This window comes from Furipterus horrens, unplaced genomic scaffold (assembly GCF_987537825.1).
Source record: "Furipterus horrens unplaced genomic scaffold, mFurHor1.1.pri manual_scaffold_6, whole genome shotgun sequence".
NCBI classification, from domain to species: Eukaryota; Metazoa; Chordata; class Mammalia; order Chiroptera; family Furipteridae; genus Furipterus; species Furipterus horrens.
Genome location: NW_028327176.1, coordinates 151771300 through 151792192, shown reverse-complemented (window position 1 = coordinate 151792192; position 20893 = coordinate 151771300). Strand labels below are relative to the sequence as shown.

The window sequence follows — 20893 nt, the reverse complement described above, 5'->3', positions numbered from 1 at the left end:
GTGCTAAGCATTGAGAATATAGCAGTGACCAAAACAAAATCTCTGCCTTCACGGTACTTTCTGTCTAGGGGCAGCAGAGGAACAGGGGACATCGGTGATATATCTAGGGGTATAGTTTGAAACTCATGACAAGGGATGATAGTCAGAGCTGTAAAAGTGTATGAGGTACTAGGGAAGAAAAAGAAAAAAGGTTTGGGGGAAAAAAGAGACCTGAGGTGAAAGAACTTAAGGAATATTCTGTGACAAACCAACTAATATTCACTCCATGATAGCACGTTCTTCAACAAGCCCACACAACAAACCCATCCCCAAAATATCCTTTTATAGCTAAGAAGGTATGACACACCAAAGAGGTAATCTCCATTTAGACACCCAGTTTTCCTTGACTACATCACTCCTGTATATGAGGCAAAATTATACCAAAAGCCGAATATAGTTTTATATTATAGCAGGTCTATTTGATTTTCTTAAAAAGGTCTTTAATAAATACCAGTCATGTGTAAAAATGGTATGGGTGGCTGCCTAAGCTGTTAGCCCCTCAAACCTTTTCCCACACCAGCTGACTCTCCCTCTCTCTTTTTTTTCCTATTCCCCAAGTTTTTGGGGTGGATCCAGGAGCAGATTCAGAGAGCCTCAAGCTTTTTGTTATTTACCCTTCAGTATTTACATGTCACAGGTTGTCTTCCCTATTAGTGTCTGAGGCTAAGCAATTAGTCTTCCATTGTCTTTGCAGGAAATGACAGCAATGTGACTTCGGGGTAAGACAACTGTCGATCCCTTTAGTTAAAATAATTTGGAAAGTGTTCAGAACTTCCTCTGGCTGATAATTTAAACTGGCTAATTTAGAAAGCTTTTGGAAGTGGGCAAAGCACAAAATGGTTGTCAGAACTGGAAACACTACTGGGTCACTTCCCCCAACAAAACTAGTTTCTGAACTGTCTCTCTGGTCTCTTGATGCATTGACTTGTCTGGACTCCAGCATGTGGTTGAGCCTGGTGCCTGGGCATTCTGTTCCTTTTATAATGCTTTATTTAGGGATGTCTTCTAGCTGCAGATCATTAAAGACCCAACTCCAAGAGGCCTGAATAATAAGAAATTTATTGGCAATGCCATGATTCCACAGACTTCAGGGTTGACCTAATGCAGTCATCCCCACTCTGCTTCCCTGTGTTCTTTCTGTCATTGCCCTCCTCTCTGGGCCTCTTAAGGTGAGAGCAAGATAGCTATGGAAATTCTAGGTGTCATCCCACACAACTTTCAGGAAGGAATTCCTCCCAGAAGAATGAGGAGAAGCTCCCCACAAAACCTTCACATCTCATTTTCCTAAATTGGGTCATATGCTGATTCTTGAACCAATCGCTGGAAAGGGGTTTCCCTTAGATCAGTGCATCTCAAACTTCAGGGTGCACACAGACCACCTGGGGATGTTATAAGAGATTATGATTCAATAGGCTTGCGGTGGAGCCTCAGAGCTGAGGCTTCCCAAAAGCTCCCAGGTGTTGCCGATGTTGCCTATTGGCACACTGTAAAACCTTAGACTACTCAGGTCCCCACCCTCCAGCTGGGGCTGCTGTCACTGGCCCATGAAACACTGTGATTAAAGGAATATAGGGCATCTGTTTGTAAGAAGGAAGAGGGAATGGCCCCATGCAGGTGGAAATTGTATTAGAAATATCTTGTTCCCAGTGTGTAATGAGAATATTCCCTTTAAACCGAAAGCCACACACAATAGTCTATGATATGTTTTAGAAGCAAAAAGTACATGCAGTGCAATATGTCGTTGTGTAGGAACACTTATAAACATCTTATTATTTATTTATGAGGATGTATATATCATAATTCCTGAAACAGAAGATAAAAGTCATGCTGCCTCTTTATTATCATTCATCGATTTTTATTTAATATCATATATCTAGCTTCAGCTTCACTGGAGAGGACACTCCAGCGACATCGCAAGATGTCGATTCAACACGGGAGGAGACAGATACCGTGTCACTCCCGAGTCGGACTGCACAGCCATTCTCGGCGGTGCAGATAGACTCTTAAGAAGCTACACCATCGTCTCTCGAGACGGACGGCTGCCGACGACGACGAGTGTGTCTTAAAAAGAGGAAATTTAAATGCAATAGATTTAAATGTTCTTAAGAATAAAAAGAGTGCCAAGTCTAGTCTTTGTCCTCTGAGTGAATATCTCATCAGTCTTGGTTACTAGGATGGGAGAATACACCCCACTTCTCATAAGAGTCACTTGACATTATGTAGGGCTTGAAAAATGTTGCCAATGGTGAACTTCTGCCAAAACAAATGGTCACAATGCCCTTATGAATGGTTTCAGTGGAGAATATCATTGTGCTCTCTTCATTTGAAAAGGAAGAACTAGTCTGTTATATTTTTGTTTTTCTTGGCAAAGATACACAGGAATCCTGAGCTGCAAGCTATTCAGGAAAAAGACTGATAAGACTGAAGGACTGATGTCCATCATGAGGCTGATCCATTACAGACTCAGTGGAGTTCAGAGTGAACTACACAGCTGGGTATTTAGTAGACCCTCCTGAGATGGTCACTTTGGTGGGGTTGCCATCTCTGATCTCTTGTGCAAAGACCACATTGCTCGGGAGAGGAGATGGAATTTCCTGCTCTGTCTACCAGAACCACCTGCCCCGGAACCACTGGCCCGTATATGTGAGACCAACAGGAAGCCATGTAACTCTCAACTGGCCTTGCCTACATGAGTCATAAGGGAGCATAAAGGTACCTGTGCTTAGCAAAGCACCAGCTATTCTTTGTCTATGCAAAGGCCCTGAAGGTTGAGAGATTCTCAGACAGGCTTATGTCAGACAGGCACCCCTTGTGTTGGTAGAATGATTGAAGAATTATCTGTTCCATTATCTGTTCCCTGGAAATCTGTCAGTCAACAGCATTGACTAAGCAATTACTCTCTAAAGAGAAAAAAGTAGAGGAAGAGAGCATTTTGTTGCCTAATTTCAGTACTTTATACTCTAAATATAGGATGTTTAGGTGCCCGTTATACATATTTAGGAACTCCTAGGCTGTCAAAGAGATGTATGGTAATATTAATATTAGCTGAGCTTGTGTAGGATAAGCAAGAATGCACTGTTATTTACTGAGTAAGTCAAACAGTGCTGACCAAATGCCTTCATACTGTGCCTGCTAGAAGGCAAGGCATTATTAGCCATGGGAGGAATTTAAAAAATGGGAAACAATAGGACCTGCTCTTACAACTTAAAGACATACAACTTGAAAAGTAGGAAATAGTACATTTAAAGTATCCATATCAACTAATATAAAAAATTTTTAAATAATAATAAAGAAGAGTAAGGTAATCCCAAATTAGGAAAATCAAGATAGAATGAGCTCAAGAAGATGAACATTAAACTAGGTCTAAAAGTAGGGACATGACCTGGGGTCCATGAATGGAATTCAGGGGGTTTGTGAACTTGGATAGGGAAAAAATTCTCTCTTTATTTTCATTAACTCTTCACTGAAATCTAACATTTCCTTCTGTTATGGAAATAGTATTAGCTGTTCATTGCCAATAGAAATTATGGGTAGTTTCATATTACATTACTGTAATAGGAAGCAGTGGAAAGTGTTTCCACTGAGGCTTTAAATTGTGTTTAGAAAGGCTGCTTTGCAGAGCCAGAAGAGTGGGATTGGAAGGGAAGAAACAGGAAGCCAGAGACCAGTCTCTGCCAGGACTTTTGCCAGCCAAAGAGAGAGTAATGGTGGGAATGGAGAGAAGAAGGCCGTGAGTTTCAGCACACCTGCAGGACTGGAAAGGCAGGCTTGGGCCGTGGTTTACAGTGAATGTGAGGAAGGCCATGGTAGGTTTCAGATCTGAGTGACTAGGAGAGTAAAAATCGCTCTTCGCATTCACTGAGTGCTTACTTTGTGCCAGATGCTCTTTTAAGCCTTTCTATGTCATTTCATGTCATTAAGTTTAGATCCTTTAATCCTCATAACAACCCTGTGATGTCACTATGATGATTCATATTTTTCAGACAATAAAATGAAGTCTAGAAAAGAACAATCAGAGTTTCACAGCCAGCAGATGAGAAGGGAGTGCATTATTGAAAGAAATAGAAAAGAGGAATTGGTTTGGGGAGAAAATATTATGAGTTCAACTTCAGATATTTTTGCATTGTTCTCTTGTCTTCAATTATTGTAAAGGGTTAAAAATTCAAATAAAGTATAAGAATAGTTGCTGGCTTATTTTGTTCCCCAGATTTTTTTTTTATTTGGTATTAGTGAGTGTTGAGTTAATTTGTAAATTGGTGTCATCTTCCTGTAAAGAACAAAAAGAAATCTGGCAGTAAAAGTTTGGTACATTGACAGGTGCCCAAAACAGGGAAGACGTGTGGTATCCAGAAGGGAAACACTATATATATATATATATATATATATATATAAAATTACTTCTTTAATGATACATCTATCCTTTTGTTGTGGTATTGTTTTTCAGGACCACTCCAGCAGCTGTATTAGAAGACATGTGGTGTATATAAAGTTTGTGTAGTTGGGGGAAATTTTGGTAAGTGACACTGCACTGTTTTCTAATACTTTTTTGTAAAGTGGTGCTCACAAAGGGAAACCTTTGTCTTGTTCTGTGCATCTTTAAATCTGCACTAAACTTAGACAAAATGCAATTTCATAATTAAATATGACATTCAATTGGACTTTTCTGACAGTAGGACTTTTTTTTCCTGTTATTGCTGATGTTATTAAGCAATATGGAGTTTTCTAACACTTAAGAAGTCTGGACTGAGAAAAGCTGCTGGATGTAGGGTAAAGAATACCCTTGACAGTTGAGTTTATGTTCTAAATCAGCCATAGAACATGAGTAATAAACTTGCAGACCAAAAGAGTGAAATAAAATGGGAAGCCTAAAGCAGAGAGATCCTTATGGCCTCTGGGTTGAAATGAGAGAGAAACAAGCAATTAGCTGCTTGGGGAATGGGAAATTAAAGGGACTTAAGAACGCAGCATTCCTGGGAGCCAGCCTACAAAACAGCACAACAGTGGCCTAAGAGACCAAGATCATTCAGTTCAACAACCACCCAGAAGATCTTGCTAGCAATAGTAAAAAGGATAGTCTTTGGGTTTGGGAGAGCTGGATTAAAATTCAAGTTCTACACTTAACTGGTTGTTGCATAATCTCAGAACCTCAGTTTCTTCATCTATAAAATGAGACTTATAATGTTACCTACCTCATAAGGTGATTGTGAGAATAAAGTGAACTAGGTAATGTTGGGGCATAGTAGATGCTCAATAAAGCAGTTATTCTTGATAACAGAACAGGCTTGTTTGGAAACTGGACATTTGCCACTGTGGTTAAGCCACCAAAAGGTGTTCATATCTCCCAGCAGAGGGGCTGCTGGGGATGGGTTGGTTGTGCCCCATTTGCTGTCATAGGGGACATCAGAGTTGGTCACCACAGTCCCTCCTCCATTGCCCGCTCCATAACAAGCTGTAGGAACTCAACAGCTTGTCTTCTCTAACCCTGTTAACCCATTCTTAAGCAAATATGGCTAATTTAACTTCCCTTCCTGCCACCTTTAGAGCCAATTGCAGTCACATTGTTTGAACTTTGTTTAGTTTTAGAGTTCATGTTATTTTAAACAAAACGAGAAGAGAAAGAAGGGTTGTGAGTAGATGCTACTCTTGCTTTGTACCTCAATTACCAAATTCAGGTTTTCATTTCCAAACCTGGCTTTTGATTTTTTTCTTTTTTCTTTTTGTCCACGTTTATTATTTATTATGTAGCTTTCACAGAGATTGGACTTATTTTTATTTTATTTTATACTTTTTGAGCTTTGACCAAAATAATTTGGCTTTGGGGTAGAGCCTTTACCTGTGGTTGGGGAAAATGAACCAAATCACTGTAGATACCAGTGTTTATAAGATCAGGTGTCCATGTGACAGCCCTCTAGTTTCATGAAATCAGAGGGATGGGCCTGATCTCAAGTTTGTCTGGCCCAGTCTTCCACTAGCTAAACAAGTCTCTTCTACAGTATCTCTGTAGAGGGAAATTCACATTCTCTCAGAGAGGAGCCTGCTATTGCCCCAAGGCACTTGCTCCAATTAAGAAAATAATCGGGGGCACAGGAAAATTTTAGGGGATGAGGAAATTGTTCCAGATCTTGGTTGTGGTGGTATTTATACAACTGTATGTGTTTGTGAAACTTATAGAAAGGGTGAATTTTGCTGTTTGTTAATTAAACTTTAATTTTTTTAATGAAACAAAAAAGGCATTTAGACAAATACCTGGGCATTTGGCTCAAATTGTTCAAAAGAAATAGGGAGGGAGATGGGTGGGAGGAGAAGCAATCCAGTCCTTATATGGAACTACAGTAATGAACTCCATAGGACAGAGACTGAGTCTTCTTCCTTCCTGTCATTGCAGTACCTGGACAGTGCCTAGCACCTGGAAGACCTGAGATAAATATTTATTGAACTGCCTACTTGCCTACTGCTCATAGTCACTTTCTAAGCAAATAGAGACAAGTTACTCACTTTCCGACACAGCAGCTCACCAGATATTTAAAGATGATCTCCTTCCTCATTCACCCTTTCTTCTCTGGGCTGAACCTACCATCTCCTATTCATTGACTCTTTGTGTTCTGGTGTTATTTTCCTACCTCTCCGTACCCTGCAACTCTCATTGAGGAAGCATCTGTTTTTCATGTCCCTTTTCACACTGGGTGGGCCCAGCTTTAAAAATGCTGCCCCTGAGGCGGTCTGGCCCTGGAGGAGTACAGTGGGCCATTGATTTTATGGATGATATTAATGGACACTAACCATAATTTTCTTCCTTCATAATCAGTTCTGAGTGCCTGGTAATGGATTGTGAAGGATTTCTTAAGAGTAGTCTTCTAAGAATGGAGCTCCCAAAAGTAGGGAGGATAGCAATCCAGGAGATCGGGTTGCAGATTCATCCTTTTAAATGTCTTGACCGAAGTGAGGTCACACCCCCTTATTTTGAGACAGCAGCAGTGCTGTTTATAAATCTCTTGAATAGTAGTGTATCACAGATCCTGATTCTTCATTATGAGTCATAGGAAGTTTGAAATTCTTAAAACTAAACTTGTGGATGCCTTGAAAAATCTAGATATATATTTTTCCTGCCCATGCTTGGGGACATGCATAAGTACATAAATATAGAGAAAGTAGTGGTTCTCAATCCAGGTCAACTTTGTTCTCCCAGAAGACATATGGGAATGTCAGGAGACATTTTTGATTGTCACCACTTGGGGAGAAACGGTGTGTGCCACCGGCTTCTGGTGGGTAGGGGCCAGGGATGCTGCTAAATATCCTACAATGTGCAGAACAGCGCTGAACACACAGAGCGATCCAACCCAAAACGATAATTCCGAGGCTGAGAAATCTAATATAGAAGTAAAAAAAAAAAATTTAATGTCTAAATTACTCATTATTTTAAAGGTTTAAAATTTTAAATATTTTGACATTTAGTTATATGTATATAGCTAACTAGAAAACATTAAAAAGTTTGTTCAAAGAATTATAGGTCTAAAAGGGCTCCTAAGAAGCTACCTCTTACATTAACTATGTAAGCAAAAAATGATCTAAATGAAATTCAGACAGATGGATGTCTGAAGGCTTATACTGACAGCTGGCAACAAAAGCTAAAAGCGAGACTCGTACAACATGATTCCGGCATTCACACAAAAGAGATTGTCTTATATTTTAAATTTTAACCCCCTCTTCTTCAGATGTGTTTGTCTTTAGATGACCTCTGAGATAAAAACGGCATTTCAATCTGGGCTAGTACTTCCTTCTGAATCAAGGGTAGAGAGTCTAGTGTGATAAAAATGTGCTTAGGGAGGAGAGAGATCTTATTACAGATGATTAAGATTGAGTATTTTGGTACACAGAGCTGTGTATTTGCATCAATTTCCTAGTGATACCACAAGTCATTTAGAGGCTTTGTAGCCCAGTATGGCTTCAGCAGGGAGATGAAAGCAACATACGTCAAGTTGTGATATAGGACAATCCACTTGAAAAGACTTTAATTATAGGGACTATTTTGGGAGGATAACTGTGCTGTTTGTGAGGTATATTTTGGAATCCACTAACCCAGCTTCAAGAACAGTAGTAGCTTCCCAGAAAGGGTGTGGTGTGTGCTTGCGGACCTAAATGTTTTCTTACCAGAAGCTTTGGTGTGATATTTTTTCAACTTTACTCCCCTTCATGTTTCTTTTTCTGATAATCTTTCTTCTTGCGAGAATGCTATGAAAATGCATTCTGGAGAGCTGGAGAAGGATAAAAGATCTCATTTCAGATGGCCAAGCCCAGAGATTTAGGGACTTAAACATGATCAGTCTGCTGTTTTTAAGATGAATAGAATTTGGAGAATATACCCAAGCTGAATAGTAAGCAGAGTCAAGCGAGACTATAAAAATACCATGTTGGTGTTAAATATTTTAATGTATCTGTAGAAAAACTATACATTTACAGCTGTTTGTTTGCTGAACCCCATTTCCAGCCCCTGGGTAATTCCTGTGGGTCATTTCCTTGCTCTTTCAGAAAGGCTGATAACCTAAAGTGGGCGTCTGCTTTCACTTTCCTTTTTCAAGACTTACACCCTTTCCCCACTCTGCCTCTGGTGGCCTCCCTCATTTCCCTGTTAATTCCTGAGGCCTTGGCCTTAAAGAGGGTCAGACTTTCTGCCCAGTCAGCACATCCTAGTCCTCATTTAAAAGTGAATGGTAAAGGAGAAATTAGATCAGCAAAACAATTAGCTTCTCGATTACACAATATGGGGGTCGGGTAGGGTGGGCAGGGACTGGAGAGAAACACACATAAAGAATAAGGACAAGCAATTTTATAGCCCGAAAGCCCAACCAGACCCAAGGGCACAGAAGCACTTTTACATGAATTCATGAAGGCAACAAAATGAGAGCCAGGATGCTCCACGAGGGAAAGTTGAGAATCTCTGGAGAGGTGTTTGTGTTCTCCCAGAGGCAATCTGCAGCCCCTCTGCATCTGAATCACCCAGAGAGCTTGTTTAAAAGTGCAGGTCCCTGGGCCTTCTCTAGACAAGACAGAAGTTGAATCCCTGTTGTGGGTGAGTGTCTTCATGCTTAAGGCTCTTACGCACACTAATTTGTGCCACTCACTGCTCCAGCTTTCATTCTCAGCTTTGTTCAAGGCTTACAGTTCCATATGGGGTTGTAGGCAACAGCCCTGCCCAGCCTCTAAGATTCCTTTCTACAAGCATTGCTGAAGATGTAAAATTGCAGATCAGTTTGTCATTTTGTAAGTCAGACCTGTGCATGCTTCTCCCTGCTCTGGTGTGCATGAGAAAGTATTCTGTTACCTGGTTCTCTTGCTCCCTGAAGTAATTCTTTGCCCATTCAAGGTGACATCCTAAACCAGATTCTTGGAAGCTACTTTGAGACTGCCATCCTACTTGCAAGCTGCAATAGCCCACTTATGTACCCATCAGCTTTCACTCTAAAATTCACACTGTGGTGTGGTTTTTATCTGCAGCAACACTTATAAAGCAAAATTTCCCAGTTACGGAGGGGAAATGTTTTCAGAATAAGTAGCTGTCGAGTATGCTAGTACATGACTGGACAGCTAACACTGGAATCGATCCCACCTGGGACCCAGGTGGTTGGACCACCCCATAGTCCTGCCTCTGGCTGGCAGGCTGCCTGTGTGACTGTGTATTATAATATCACTTGTATAGCTAGTTTAAGTTTATAAGGAGATGTGGCATATTCGCTCCTCCCAAACTACTTCTTGGGTGGTGAAACAGGTATTATTTCCAGATAAAATCTGAGGCTCAGAGAATTCAGCCTGTGTCTGAGGCAGGGGGTGTTTGAGAGTGTGGGTGTTTGTTCTCCTCTCAAAGACTGGAGGCAGGTTGGCATGTAGTGAAATAGGAAGTGGGGTAAGGATGATTAGTGTTGCAGTGCTGGGTCAGTCCTGCCCAGTGGAGAGTTGTCCCCAACACAGGGCACAGTGACCATTGTGCCCCCACTGGGAGACACTGCTCTGAGGTTGTGCAGCTGATACGCAGTAGAGCCTAATGTGCAGGAGGGCCACATTTGTACCTGCGCTCTCTGAATTCAGGCCCTTTCTGGCCCTCTCCATGTTAAAGGCATCACAGAATTCATTATGCTCTCAGGCATTACAGCTGAACTCGGAATGGCTGTTGTGCAGGATATGCCATGCTGCTGTCTGCCCCAGAACTCGGACTCAGCACACTGCAGGTGGAAAGAGCTTTAAAACCTCAGTGGCTCGCTGACCAGCACCCTATACCTGTCATTCCTCTGTCAGCACCTCATGCAGGTGGAGAGAGAGTACCATCTTTGGAAAAGATCGAAGCCCAAGGGAATGCCCACCCACAGCCTTTGATCCAGTCTTACCGGCTTAAAACCATCCAGATAGTGAATTAGGTGTCAGTTTCAGGAGGTGTTGATATGATATCTTTGGCTTCATACCTACCTGGTCGATTTCTATCGCCTGCTCTTGGAGCTTTGTTTAAAGTTTGATTTTGATGTCAGGCAGCAAAGAAGCCAAAACAGTGGCTACATCAGTTTGAATGAGCACACATGAAATTTTTTAAAGTGGTAAAAATAAAAACTTATTGGATGAAAGGCACATAGTGAAGCTGACCTGAATATAAATATAAATGTTGAGGTGATTATGAAAAAGGGGAATGTAGTATTATTTGATCTGGCCATTTTTTTTTCTTTCCCTTTTTTCTTCTTCTTTCTCTTCCAGTTTCTTTCCCAATTTTTTATTTTGCTAGTTGGGAGAATGATAAATCCAACACCTATATGTCCATCACCTAGATTCACCAACTGTTCTAAATTTGCCACATTTGTTTTTCTTAATTTCCTCTTCTAATTACATATATATAATACATATTGCACATTGTATAAATTTTTGCTACACCACTTGAAAGTTGCAAACATCTTGACATTTTAACTAAATATTTTATCACGTATCTCCTAAGAATAAGGACATTTTATTATATAACAATACTATTACCGTACCTAAGAAATTTAACAATTATTTCATAATATAATCTACTATCAAGTCCATATCCAGACTTTCTTCATTGTTTCCAGCTAGTTTTGGCATAGATGTCTAGCACTCTGGGACTGCCTGTTTCTTCATGATGTTAACTTGCCCCTCACTTCCTGAAAATTGTTATATCCAGAAGCTTATTGAAGGAAAACTCTGACTCCAAAAAACCTCCGCTGCCTTGCGGCATACCTCTTCAGGGGAAAGGCTAAGGGAGTAAACCCCGACAGAAAATCCGGAGCCGGAGTCCCTAAGGCGGTTTGACGTTGTAGTCAACACCGGCAACTCCTGCGGCGCACCTGAAGCCAAGCTGTATTGACTCCGTCTTTCCCTTGGACCCTTCAGCTGCGAAGAGAGGGGGGGTCTCCTGCCCAGGCTCTGTAGCTTCAGCTTCACTGGAGAGGACACTCCAGCGTCATTGCAAGATGTCGATTCAACACGGGAGGAGACAGATACCGTGTCACTCCCGAGTCGGACTGCACAACCATTCTCGGCGGTGCAGATAGACTCTTAAGAAGCTACACCATCGTCTCCCGAGACGGACGGCTGCCGAAATTGTTAGATGCAGGTTAACATCTTTTGACAAGAATGCTTCATAGGTGGCATTGCATGCTTGATATTATATCACATCAGGAAGTGGATGCTGTTAACTTATCTCACCTTCTACAAGGGTGTACCCCCCCCAAAAAAAACCAGAATTATCTTCTGGAGGGAAGGCCCTTGTAGTACAGCCTTCCCCACTCAGTGAGTGTTCTAGGAATCCATCTGTATCAATGAACCAGCTGGCGTTGTTGTGAGAGGCTATGTTCAGCATCAGTGAATTTTTCTGAAGACTTTCAATGGGTGTTTGCCCATTTCCTGATGGTCATTTACAAGTGCACCTGCCCACACCATGCCGAGTGTTTAGCAGTTTTTGACTAAAAATGACATGACTCCTGTGTCTTGATCATTATTACATTGAAATAGTGTCTGGTATTTTTTACCTTTTGCTTCTCTTCCTCAGTTATTTATAGTGCATGATCAAGGCCTTTTTACAACAGTAATTTTTTTAGCTACATTCCCAGTGATCAGCTAAATTTTGTTGTGATAATAGATTATGCAAACATTTTTCTTTCTTGCCTTTGCGATAAGAAGGAGTAACTTTAGCAGAGCACTTAACTACACACCAGATACCACACAGGATCCTTACCTATAGAAATTTTTTCACTTTCTTCCCACACAACAGCTCAGACTAGTGAGCAAAATACTTGTTCGAGGTCACACAGCTCCTATGGTAGAGCTAAGATCAATCCAGATCTGTCAGGCTTAGAGAGCCAGGGTTTTCCTCCTCTTCCACGTTCTGCCTGATCCCCAACCCTGGTTGTGTCTCCCACCCTACAGTTCTTAGACCTTAGACAAATGCCTACATGACTGGGTAGGTCCATGAACAAGGAAGGTCAAATGGCGGGGGCTGCAGCTGGAAAAACACAAGCCACACACACCTAAAAGGGGCAGGTGCTACTGGGTCTCAAACGGTATGGGCCCAGCACTATCAGAAATCTTGATCAGCATATTAACAATTCCAGCTTTTTAATGCTGGCAGCTAACACACACTATTCTGACACTCATCAGTCGAATCATCACTTTTCAGTACCCACATTGCTGCTGGCGAAGGCCACTTTGAGTCAGCCAAGGCTTTGTTTAGAAATGGAATACATTGCTTGTCTGTTTTTAACTTTCTCTTTTAAACGAATTAATATTCTTGAGATTTGATTTGACGGGTTTTTGATTTTTGAAGAGAGGGAAAGTTAGGTTTCATGGAAGTAGTACTTAACTGACATTTTATTATAAAACCTGGTATTTATTAATTAGAAGTTTAATAGCACAACAGCAGATAGCTCATCTATAGCTTTGAAAGAAAGTGAATACTTTACCCTCTGAATATCATCTGTAGGATTTTTTTTTAAATTGTTCTCTGATTCCATAAAAAGGGGATAAAGTCTGTCTGTTTAAACCACCTTGCACTTCTTGTTCTTTGTGTGTATTTAACTGTGTTAATGAGTCACGGGAGAATCTGCAGGCTTGTTCCCATGAGAGGAATGGAAGCAGAACTGACACAGATGAATGGTAGTACTTCCCAGGACGTGCCTCAGTTGGCACAGTGCTGGCTGAGGATAAAGACCTATTAGGTTAATTCTAATTGTTCTTAACAGGATTATTCTTAGATTTGGAGTGATGGAGAAGGACTGCAGGCAAAGACCTCTGCTTCAACCCTACCATGCAGGAATTTAATCCTGCCCTCCCATTTTACAGGTTAACAACCTGAGGCACAGAGAAGCTGAGTTGGACCCAGGTCAGACCTAATTAACTTGGGTCTCTCATGATTGATTCTTACTTTTCTTAAAGCTAAAGTTTTTAGTCAATAAATAATAACTATAATGCTTCACCCCAGCATGTTACTCATTGTCCACAATATTTCTCATAATTAATATGATGGAAAGTATGGTTTCTCACTTTTCTGCCAGTACAAAAGTTCTCGCCTGGTAGTGAACCTGCCACCTGGGGAACGTTTACAAGCCACGCAAGTCCTGTTCGTCCTCCTCCCCACCTCACCCATGAGAGTGGGAGGACCTGGGGCCTCCCCAACCTTGCACTGTTGACCCCAGTGTCATCATTTCTCACTTTCTCAGAGGTTCCTTGTTACAGTTTTTAAATGTTGGATCCCTTTTTTTCTTCTCTTGAAAAAGCCAGTGACCAATTCATATATTTTAACATTTTGTTGTTTTATTATGGAATTTCAAATTTATAGAAAATGAACAGTATAGCATAATAGACCCCCATGTATTCCTCCCCTAGCTCCAACAATTACCAACATTCTGCCATTCTCATTTCATCTGTATCTGGATTATTTTTTGACTAATTCAAATTTGTATCATAGATGAGAAAGAGAGCATAGCTGTGAACTAAAAATTGGTTACCTGCCCTTCCAGGTTCCTCCCCCTGCCTTGCTGCATTTAATCTTCAAAGCACCCCTGTGCGTGTTGCCTACATTGTATGACTTTAGAAACTAAAGCTCCAAGAAATGACATACCTGCCTTAAAATCTCCCAGCTCATAAGCACTCAAGCAGGGATTCACACCCAGAGTTGTTTTAAAAGCATGCTTTTCCCCCTAAGCTGCACTTTAGAAAAATAAGTACCATAAAAAAATGTGTAGTTAAAACTTTTTACAGTATGGATAGATGGATAGCTATGTGATAAAGCAAATATGGTATAATGTTAACATTAAAAGTTAAGTGGTAATATATGGATGTTCAGTGTAAAATTATTAAAGATTTTTGTTTAAATTTTTCACCGTAGAATGTTGGAGGTGGGGGCAATCCTAGGAGAAGCAAACTTTATGTTAACCATCAAGCAGTGGACAAAACATACAAGCTGTTTTCAGATACCTATTCCATTGGTATCTGCTCCAAAGAGACAGATTTGAGACTTGGTTGAATTTTAATCTTAGTAGCAAGCCAGGGATAGAAATTACATGATGTACCCAATCAACATTAATCGGTGAAGTCTTAGAGAACTCAGAAAACCAGTTGCAAAAGCAGAGCCTCTCCCAGGGTGGCCCCTCAACCGTGGACAGCTCAGGACGCCTCCTCGCTGTTGCTGTTCATGCAAGACCAGAACTGGACGTAATACTGGACAGTTCTCTTTTCCAGTTCCAGCCACTTAGGAGAGATTCCATCATTGACCCAACAGACATTGTACATACATGTAGCCTAGGTGTTGAAGCCATTTCTGGGTGTGGAAGGGTATAATCAATTGTTTTATTATTCTTGTTTATTCTATTATAGTTGTTCCAATTTTTCCCCCTTTGCCCTTCTCCAACCAGCCCACCCCCTGCTCCTACAGTCAATCCCCACATCGTTGTCTGTGTCCATGGGTCATTCATACATGTTCCTTGACTAATCCCTTCCCCTTCTTTTAAACACTACATCATAAACATAGAGCCACCCACACAACTCCATTATGTAATGCAGACCCTGCTTTGATGTGGAACTGGCCTAGCCAGGAACAGCTGAGCAGCCTGCTGTGTTCGGGTGCTGGCTGGAGGCAAAGATACCCTGTCCAGGGGATTCCTCAGGGCATTCTGTTGTTGATGGTACAAGGAGACCCTGGCTGGGCGACCCACAGGCCCCACTCTCCCACTCCTGCAGAGAGGCCTGTATGTCTCTGCAGCCCAAGTTTGGCTGCCCTTGGTGTTATCCAACCTGCCCTTAAGTGCTTGAGGCCAAGTGCTCCTGGCCCAGGGAAAAGCCCTGCCTTTCTAGCTCTAGCTTTCTGTGGAGGAGGGAGCTGCTTAGGCAGAAGAAAGCTTATCTCTCCAGAATCTTCCAGGATCCCCACACCAGAAAGTTTCCAGTAACAGTTATTCCTACTGATTTCCAGAACTCCTATTGAATCTTGGGGCCCATGTGACTCACTGGTGTTCATACTATTTTGCTGTTCTCCTTTCCCTATACCCTGAGCAGAATTTAAAGCCCTCGAGAGGTACCTGTCTCTTGAGTTAATTACTTCCTTCATCCTGAAGTGTCTAGGCAGTACAGGCTACAAGAGCAGGCTTTGGACTTGAACCCCAACTTCACCATTACTGGCTGTGACACTTGGGGAAGTTTCTTAATTTCTGTGAGGCCAGTTCATACAATTATTATAAGGTTTGATTTCAGATAAAGTATGTGAAGTCACCCAGCATAATCCTAGGCCTATAGCAAGTGCCACTAAGCTCTGGGTTCCCTTTTCTGTCGTATGTGTGATACATTGTAGGTGTGGAATTTGGGCTCATATTCCTGCCTGTAGCTGGGGGTGTGAACACATTTGTCTCTTGGCATCTGTACACCACAGTTTCATCATCTAAAAGTGGACTGCCTGTTATCCAAGAAGCTGTGATCTTTTCTTTTTTTTTTTTAATTTATACTATCTGATTGCTCCTTAGGGTGCTTCCTCCGGAAGGTCTTAAGATTAAGAATAGGGCAGCCCGAAAAGGGTGAGGATAGGACCAGACTGGAGACTGTGGGAGTGGTGAGGTTAAGGTAGGGAGGGCCCAGGAGAAATGATCAAAATACGACCAGAATCAAAAGGTTGGCATTTCTAAAAACGAAGATTGCCTCTTGGGAATTTAGCCAGGGGCGGGCCCAAAGGAAGGCCGAGTTACACCACACTAAGGAGTGTGGGTGCATGTGCTCCCAGTCAGTTCCCTACAGGAAACCTAATTGCAGCCTGGGCCCCGTGCGCCGCCCTGCCTGGGGGAGGCTCCTAGCTGCTTCGCAGCCCACAAGCAGACCACTGTAGCATTACTGCCCACGCCTGCTGCTGCTGCCTTCCCTGAGAATGATTTCCGTTGTTATTTCATGTGGTCTCAAAACCAGGAGAGATTGTTTGCTCAGTTTTGCATAACAAACATTAAATCTGTTGTTTGATTTTTAGTTTAGCTTTGTTTGTGGACCTTCTGTCCTTGCCTTTTGTGGACCTTCGGTCCTTGCCTGCTGCAGCACACTTGGGAAGCATTTCCTTTCTTCTCTGCAGCTGCCAGGAGCCCAGTAGTTGGGCTTCCTTAATGCAAGCAGATGGAAGTGAGCAGAGGAGTGTGGAGGCAATTAGTCTTTCTTTCTTCAAGCAGGGCGAGTTTGCTCCTTTTCAGTGTGTGGCTGTTCTTGCTCATTTTATTTTCCATTTGGGTCTTGTCAGGATGTCAGCTTTTCTTTTTGGGGAGTATTTTGCTGCTGGTTGCAGGAGTGTGCAAAATGGGGCGACTTGGTTGATTATTATTTGGAATAAAAGCTTTCACCGAGGTATGGCTGTGTGTGTCATGATGATGATGATGGCACTCATATTTGTAAAATATTCTGCAATGTGAAGAGTGCTTTTACATACCTCACTGTCTTGTTTGGTCTGGGCAGGGGCTCAGGAAAAAGAAATAAAGGCTCTACTCGCTTTCCTAGAGTCTTGAGTTTTTCCTTGTCTTTATATCATCTCTAGTCAAACCACGAATGAAAACTGCAGCCTTCTGCTTTGTTCCTTTTTTCTTTCTTGTTTCGGTCAATCAGGTTCTTATTTTCCAAGCACTTTATGAGTACACTACTAGATCCTCTGGTGATATTTAAATAATTGTAGCAGACAGCCTTTGCCATCAGGGAACTTCCAGTCTAGTTGGGGACACAAGACCTCCAACTGTGAGTTTAAGTAACAGTGCTGATCAAACAGAAGGCACTCAGTAACTAGGTGCTGAATGAGTGGGTGAGTAAAAATGGATAATGTGAAGTCCCAAAGTCCTGAAAAGCAAGAAGAATTAGGAAGAAATTGAAAGGTACAAAGTCTTTAATGGGAACAGGCACAGAGGGTGCAGCACCCTCAGAGTGTCAGGGTGCCTGGGAGCCAGAAGGCGAGAGGAACAGGCACCCTTGTGGGTTGTCTGTGTTCGTGATTTGCCATTCGTTAGTGCAGCTAAATGAGAGCTGAAGATATTCAAGGAAACCATATCGATATAGGCTGAGAAGAATGAGCATGGAAAATATTCGCTCTCTTAAGGATGGGATGAGCAGAGAGTGGGAAGGAAGGGGGCAGACAGACAGTCTGAAAGGGATAAATTGCTCATAAAACTGTTGGAAAAAGTACCAACAGAGTCACCCCACCTTAAAAGTCTATCTCCTGGATTTGAGAACCTACTACATTAAAGTCCCGTACTGGGAGCTAGGATAAGGCAATAAGGAGAACCAAAGAGATACAGAACTTGGCTTGACCCTTACGAGACCTGCCCTGCACAGGAAACACTGACACAACATGAAGCCTCACCCTCACATGATCAATGACAGGGGAAAGCCAAGGAATCGAAAGACAGGGAGACTGATGTGAGCCTACGAAGCTGAGAGGAAGCTTCAGGTGGGTAAGACTGGCTTGGGGCGTGGCACATGAGTGAGATGTGGGAAGTGTGTGAGGGTACATTCCAGCCTGGGTGGAGATAGTGTTGGGGCAGTGGGAAACTGCTGGAAGAGGTCTGTGGGCCCTGGTGTGGAAGGCTTGGAAACCAAGCTGGAGAGCTGAAGAAGGTTGCTGAGCAGGGAAGTGACTTTATAAAGATGGTAAATAGAATTTTTTGTTCATGCACAGAATTCTCGTTAATTTCCTGCTACCTCAGACGCTGTGCTGGGGGCTCTGCACTGTCCCTTTGCTGATGGTGCAAGAATAAGCTAAGGGAAGTAATGTCTCCTTGGGTTGGGCACTGAGCACTTCTAGTGTCTCCTGGGAACACTGATAATACTCCAAGCCACATATTAGCACTTCAGTGGTCAAACAGGAGTAAGAAAAGAAGAGCCTCTCATATGACTGTCAGTAGGACAGTTTTTATTGATTGTTTTGGCTACTATGAAACTATTTACTTTGTTAGTGTTCTGGAGAGCTCCAGAAATTTATACTATTTGAACACAAGATATTTTCATCATGATGAATTCTTTAAAATAACATCTGCATCAACACACACCCCTAATGCAGAGTACTTAGGAAATACAGAAAAATACAAAGGACAAAACAAAAGTCACCTATTATTTCTTTAGTCAGAGATTATCACACATTAGTATTTTGCTCAAAGTCCTTTCCCAATGTGAATTTGGGAGATTTTAAAATGATTTTAAATTGTATTCAGTGTGTTATATCTTATTTTTTTAACTTGGCTGTCAGTATACCATAAATATTTTTCAGTGTCAATATATTTGTATTGCAATATGATCTTAGCCCTATGTCCTATTTCACTATTGGAATTTACTGTAATTTACTTAATCAATCAAATAGAAGACCATTCTCCTATTTTTGCTCTTTTTTGTTGTTTCAAATGAATTAGGTTTTAAACATTTTTTCAAACATCTTAATATAGTGTATTCAGATAATCTTGCTTTTATTGAGTGAATTGCCCAGTCAGATCCAAATGAATATAGAACATTCTTCATGAAGTTTTATCTTCTTTTTATTGTCATTTCCTCAAAAATGATAATCAACCCTGAATTGAAAAGAATTGTATGTGCCATAATATGCTTCCCTAAGACTGTTAAAAACAGCAAGTCCAAGCCCCACGCTGGTAGATATATGTGAATATAGAATAAGAAATTAAAGGTCTCAGTCGGATCTGGTAGTCTGTGGAATTTTAATGTTATCCCGAGCTTAACAGACTGACAGTGACCAGAGGGAGAGAGGAATGGGAGAAGCGGGGAAGAAGGGGAAGAGTATAGTCAAAGAACTAATGTAAATGACCCATGGACAGGGACAACAGGGTGGGGATTGACTGTGGGAGTGGGGTGGGGGTGGGCAGGTCAGGGGAGAGCAACAGGAGGAAGATGGGAGACAACTGAAATAGAACAACAATTTTAAAATGAAATTTAAAAAATAATAAATAAATTTTAAAATTGTAAATAACAATTTACATTTATCTTTTTTTAAAAAATGTTATCCTGAGCTTGATTGTTGTGAAATTTCAATAACGAAAAAATTAAGTAACCTTCAATATTATGTTCATGTAGATGAAAAAGCAAATTTTCAGGAAATTTTCTACCTCTCTACCTACCTTTTGTCAATGTGGGGACATTGCCTCATTCGTGATGTGGGATGACATTGGGAGGGCTGGTTCCTGCTGACTTTACTAAAAGCCGAGTAGAAGAGAAGGTGTCAACCTTATTTTTCCTGTGAGGCAGAGTTTGATTTGCAGAGGCCTGGAACTTCCTGCCTGTGTTTTGTTACCAGTAACATGGTTGATTCACCACAGTTCAAGGTAACCCCATCTACAATATCTCAGTGGGTTTTTTTCCAATGGAATTTTTCTGTGAGAACCATAAAACTTAAAGAGGAATCCTCTAAATGTTCATGAAATCATGCCCCCGCCTGTCAGAGTTTTGTAATACCATTAGGTTAATCGTATTACCTAATTAATTTTTATCCGTGCTTATGGGTGAGACATGTTGAAGAGGGAGAGATGAAGGTCAAGAAAAATAAGTACAGTGTTCTGTTTTTTTAAGTTACTTTGTCTAACTGTGGCTGGGGCATAGGAACACAATTTTTCATATACAATTTATCTGTATCGCTCTTAGTTTTCTGTATAACCAATCATATGTATAAATAATTATGTTTTAGTTCTTCCTTTTTAATCTTTTATGTATTTATTTTTCTTGTCCTACCACTCTGCTAGGACCTGCAGTACAGAGCTAAAAAGAGGTAGAAAGAGCATACCTTCTTAGCTTGTTCCTGAATTAAAGAGAAGGCTACTAACATTTCACCACTGAGTGTGATGCCTGCCTACTATTGGGTTTTAGTCAATACTTTTCATTAGGTTAAAAAAGTCTCCTGATCCTAGTTTGATATGAGTTCCTATTTTTTAAATTACAAGTAAGTGTTGAATTTTACTTAATGCTTTTCTGGCCTATTAATAAGATAATGGGGTTCTTTTTCTTTTAATCTGAGAATGAGATAATTACTACTATCAGTTTTCTAAAGTTAAACCATTCTTTGCATTATCTGTAAAAATCCAAATTAGCCAAAATATGTTTTATGAACTATTGGATTCAATTTGCTGGTTTTCTTTTTAGGATTTTTATGTTTGCGTTTATATCAGAAATTGGCCTATAATTTTCTTCCTACTCTCCTTGTCTGATTTTGGTACGAAGGTTATATTAGTGCTTCCCCACTTTTTATCTATGAAACTTGTCTTTTTTTTCCTCCAAGACCATCTGATCCAAATGTTTATTGGTTTTGTTTTCTTTAATGGAGGAATGAGTAGTTAGATTAATCAATTTCTTTAATGGTTAT

General features: G+C 41.0%; 1 protein-coding gene across 4 annotated transcripts in view; it reads left to right on the top strand.

Annotated features, from left to right (window-relative positions):
- Positions 1-20893, top strand: part of FYN (FYN proto-oncogene, Src family tyrosine kinase) — a 206101-nt gene that overhangs the window by 91125 nt on the left and 94083 nt on the right. For 3 of the 4 annotated variants that reach the window (XM_090279766.1, XM_090279770.1, XM_090279765.1), the window contains one exon: positions 4484-4552. The exons of the other annotated variant lie outside the window; for it this stretch is intronic. The gene's annotated coding sequence lies outside the window, so the exon portion shown is untranslated. The remainder of the gene's footprint in view (positions 1-4483; positions 4553-20893) is intronic. 4 annotated transcript variants of the gene reach the window in all.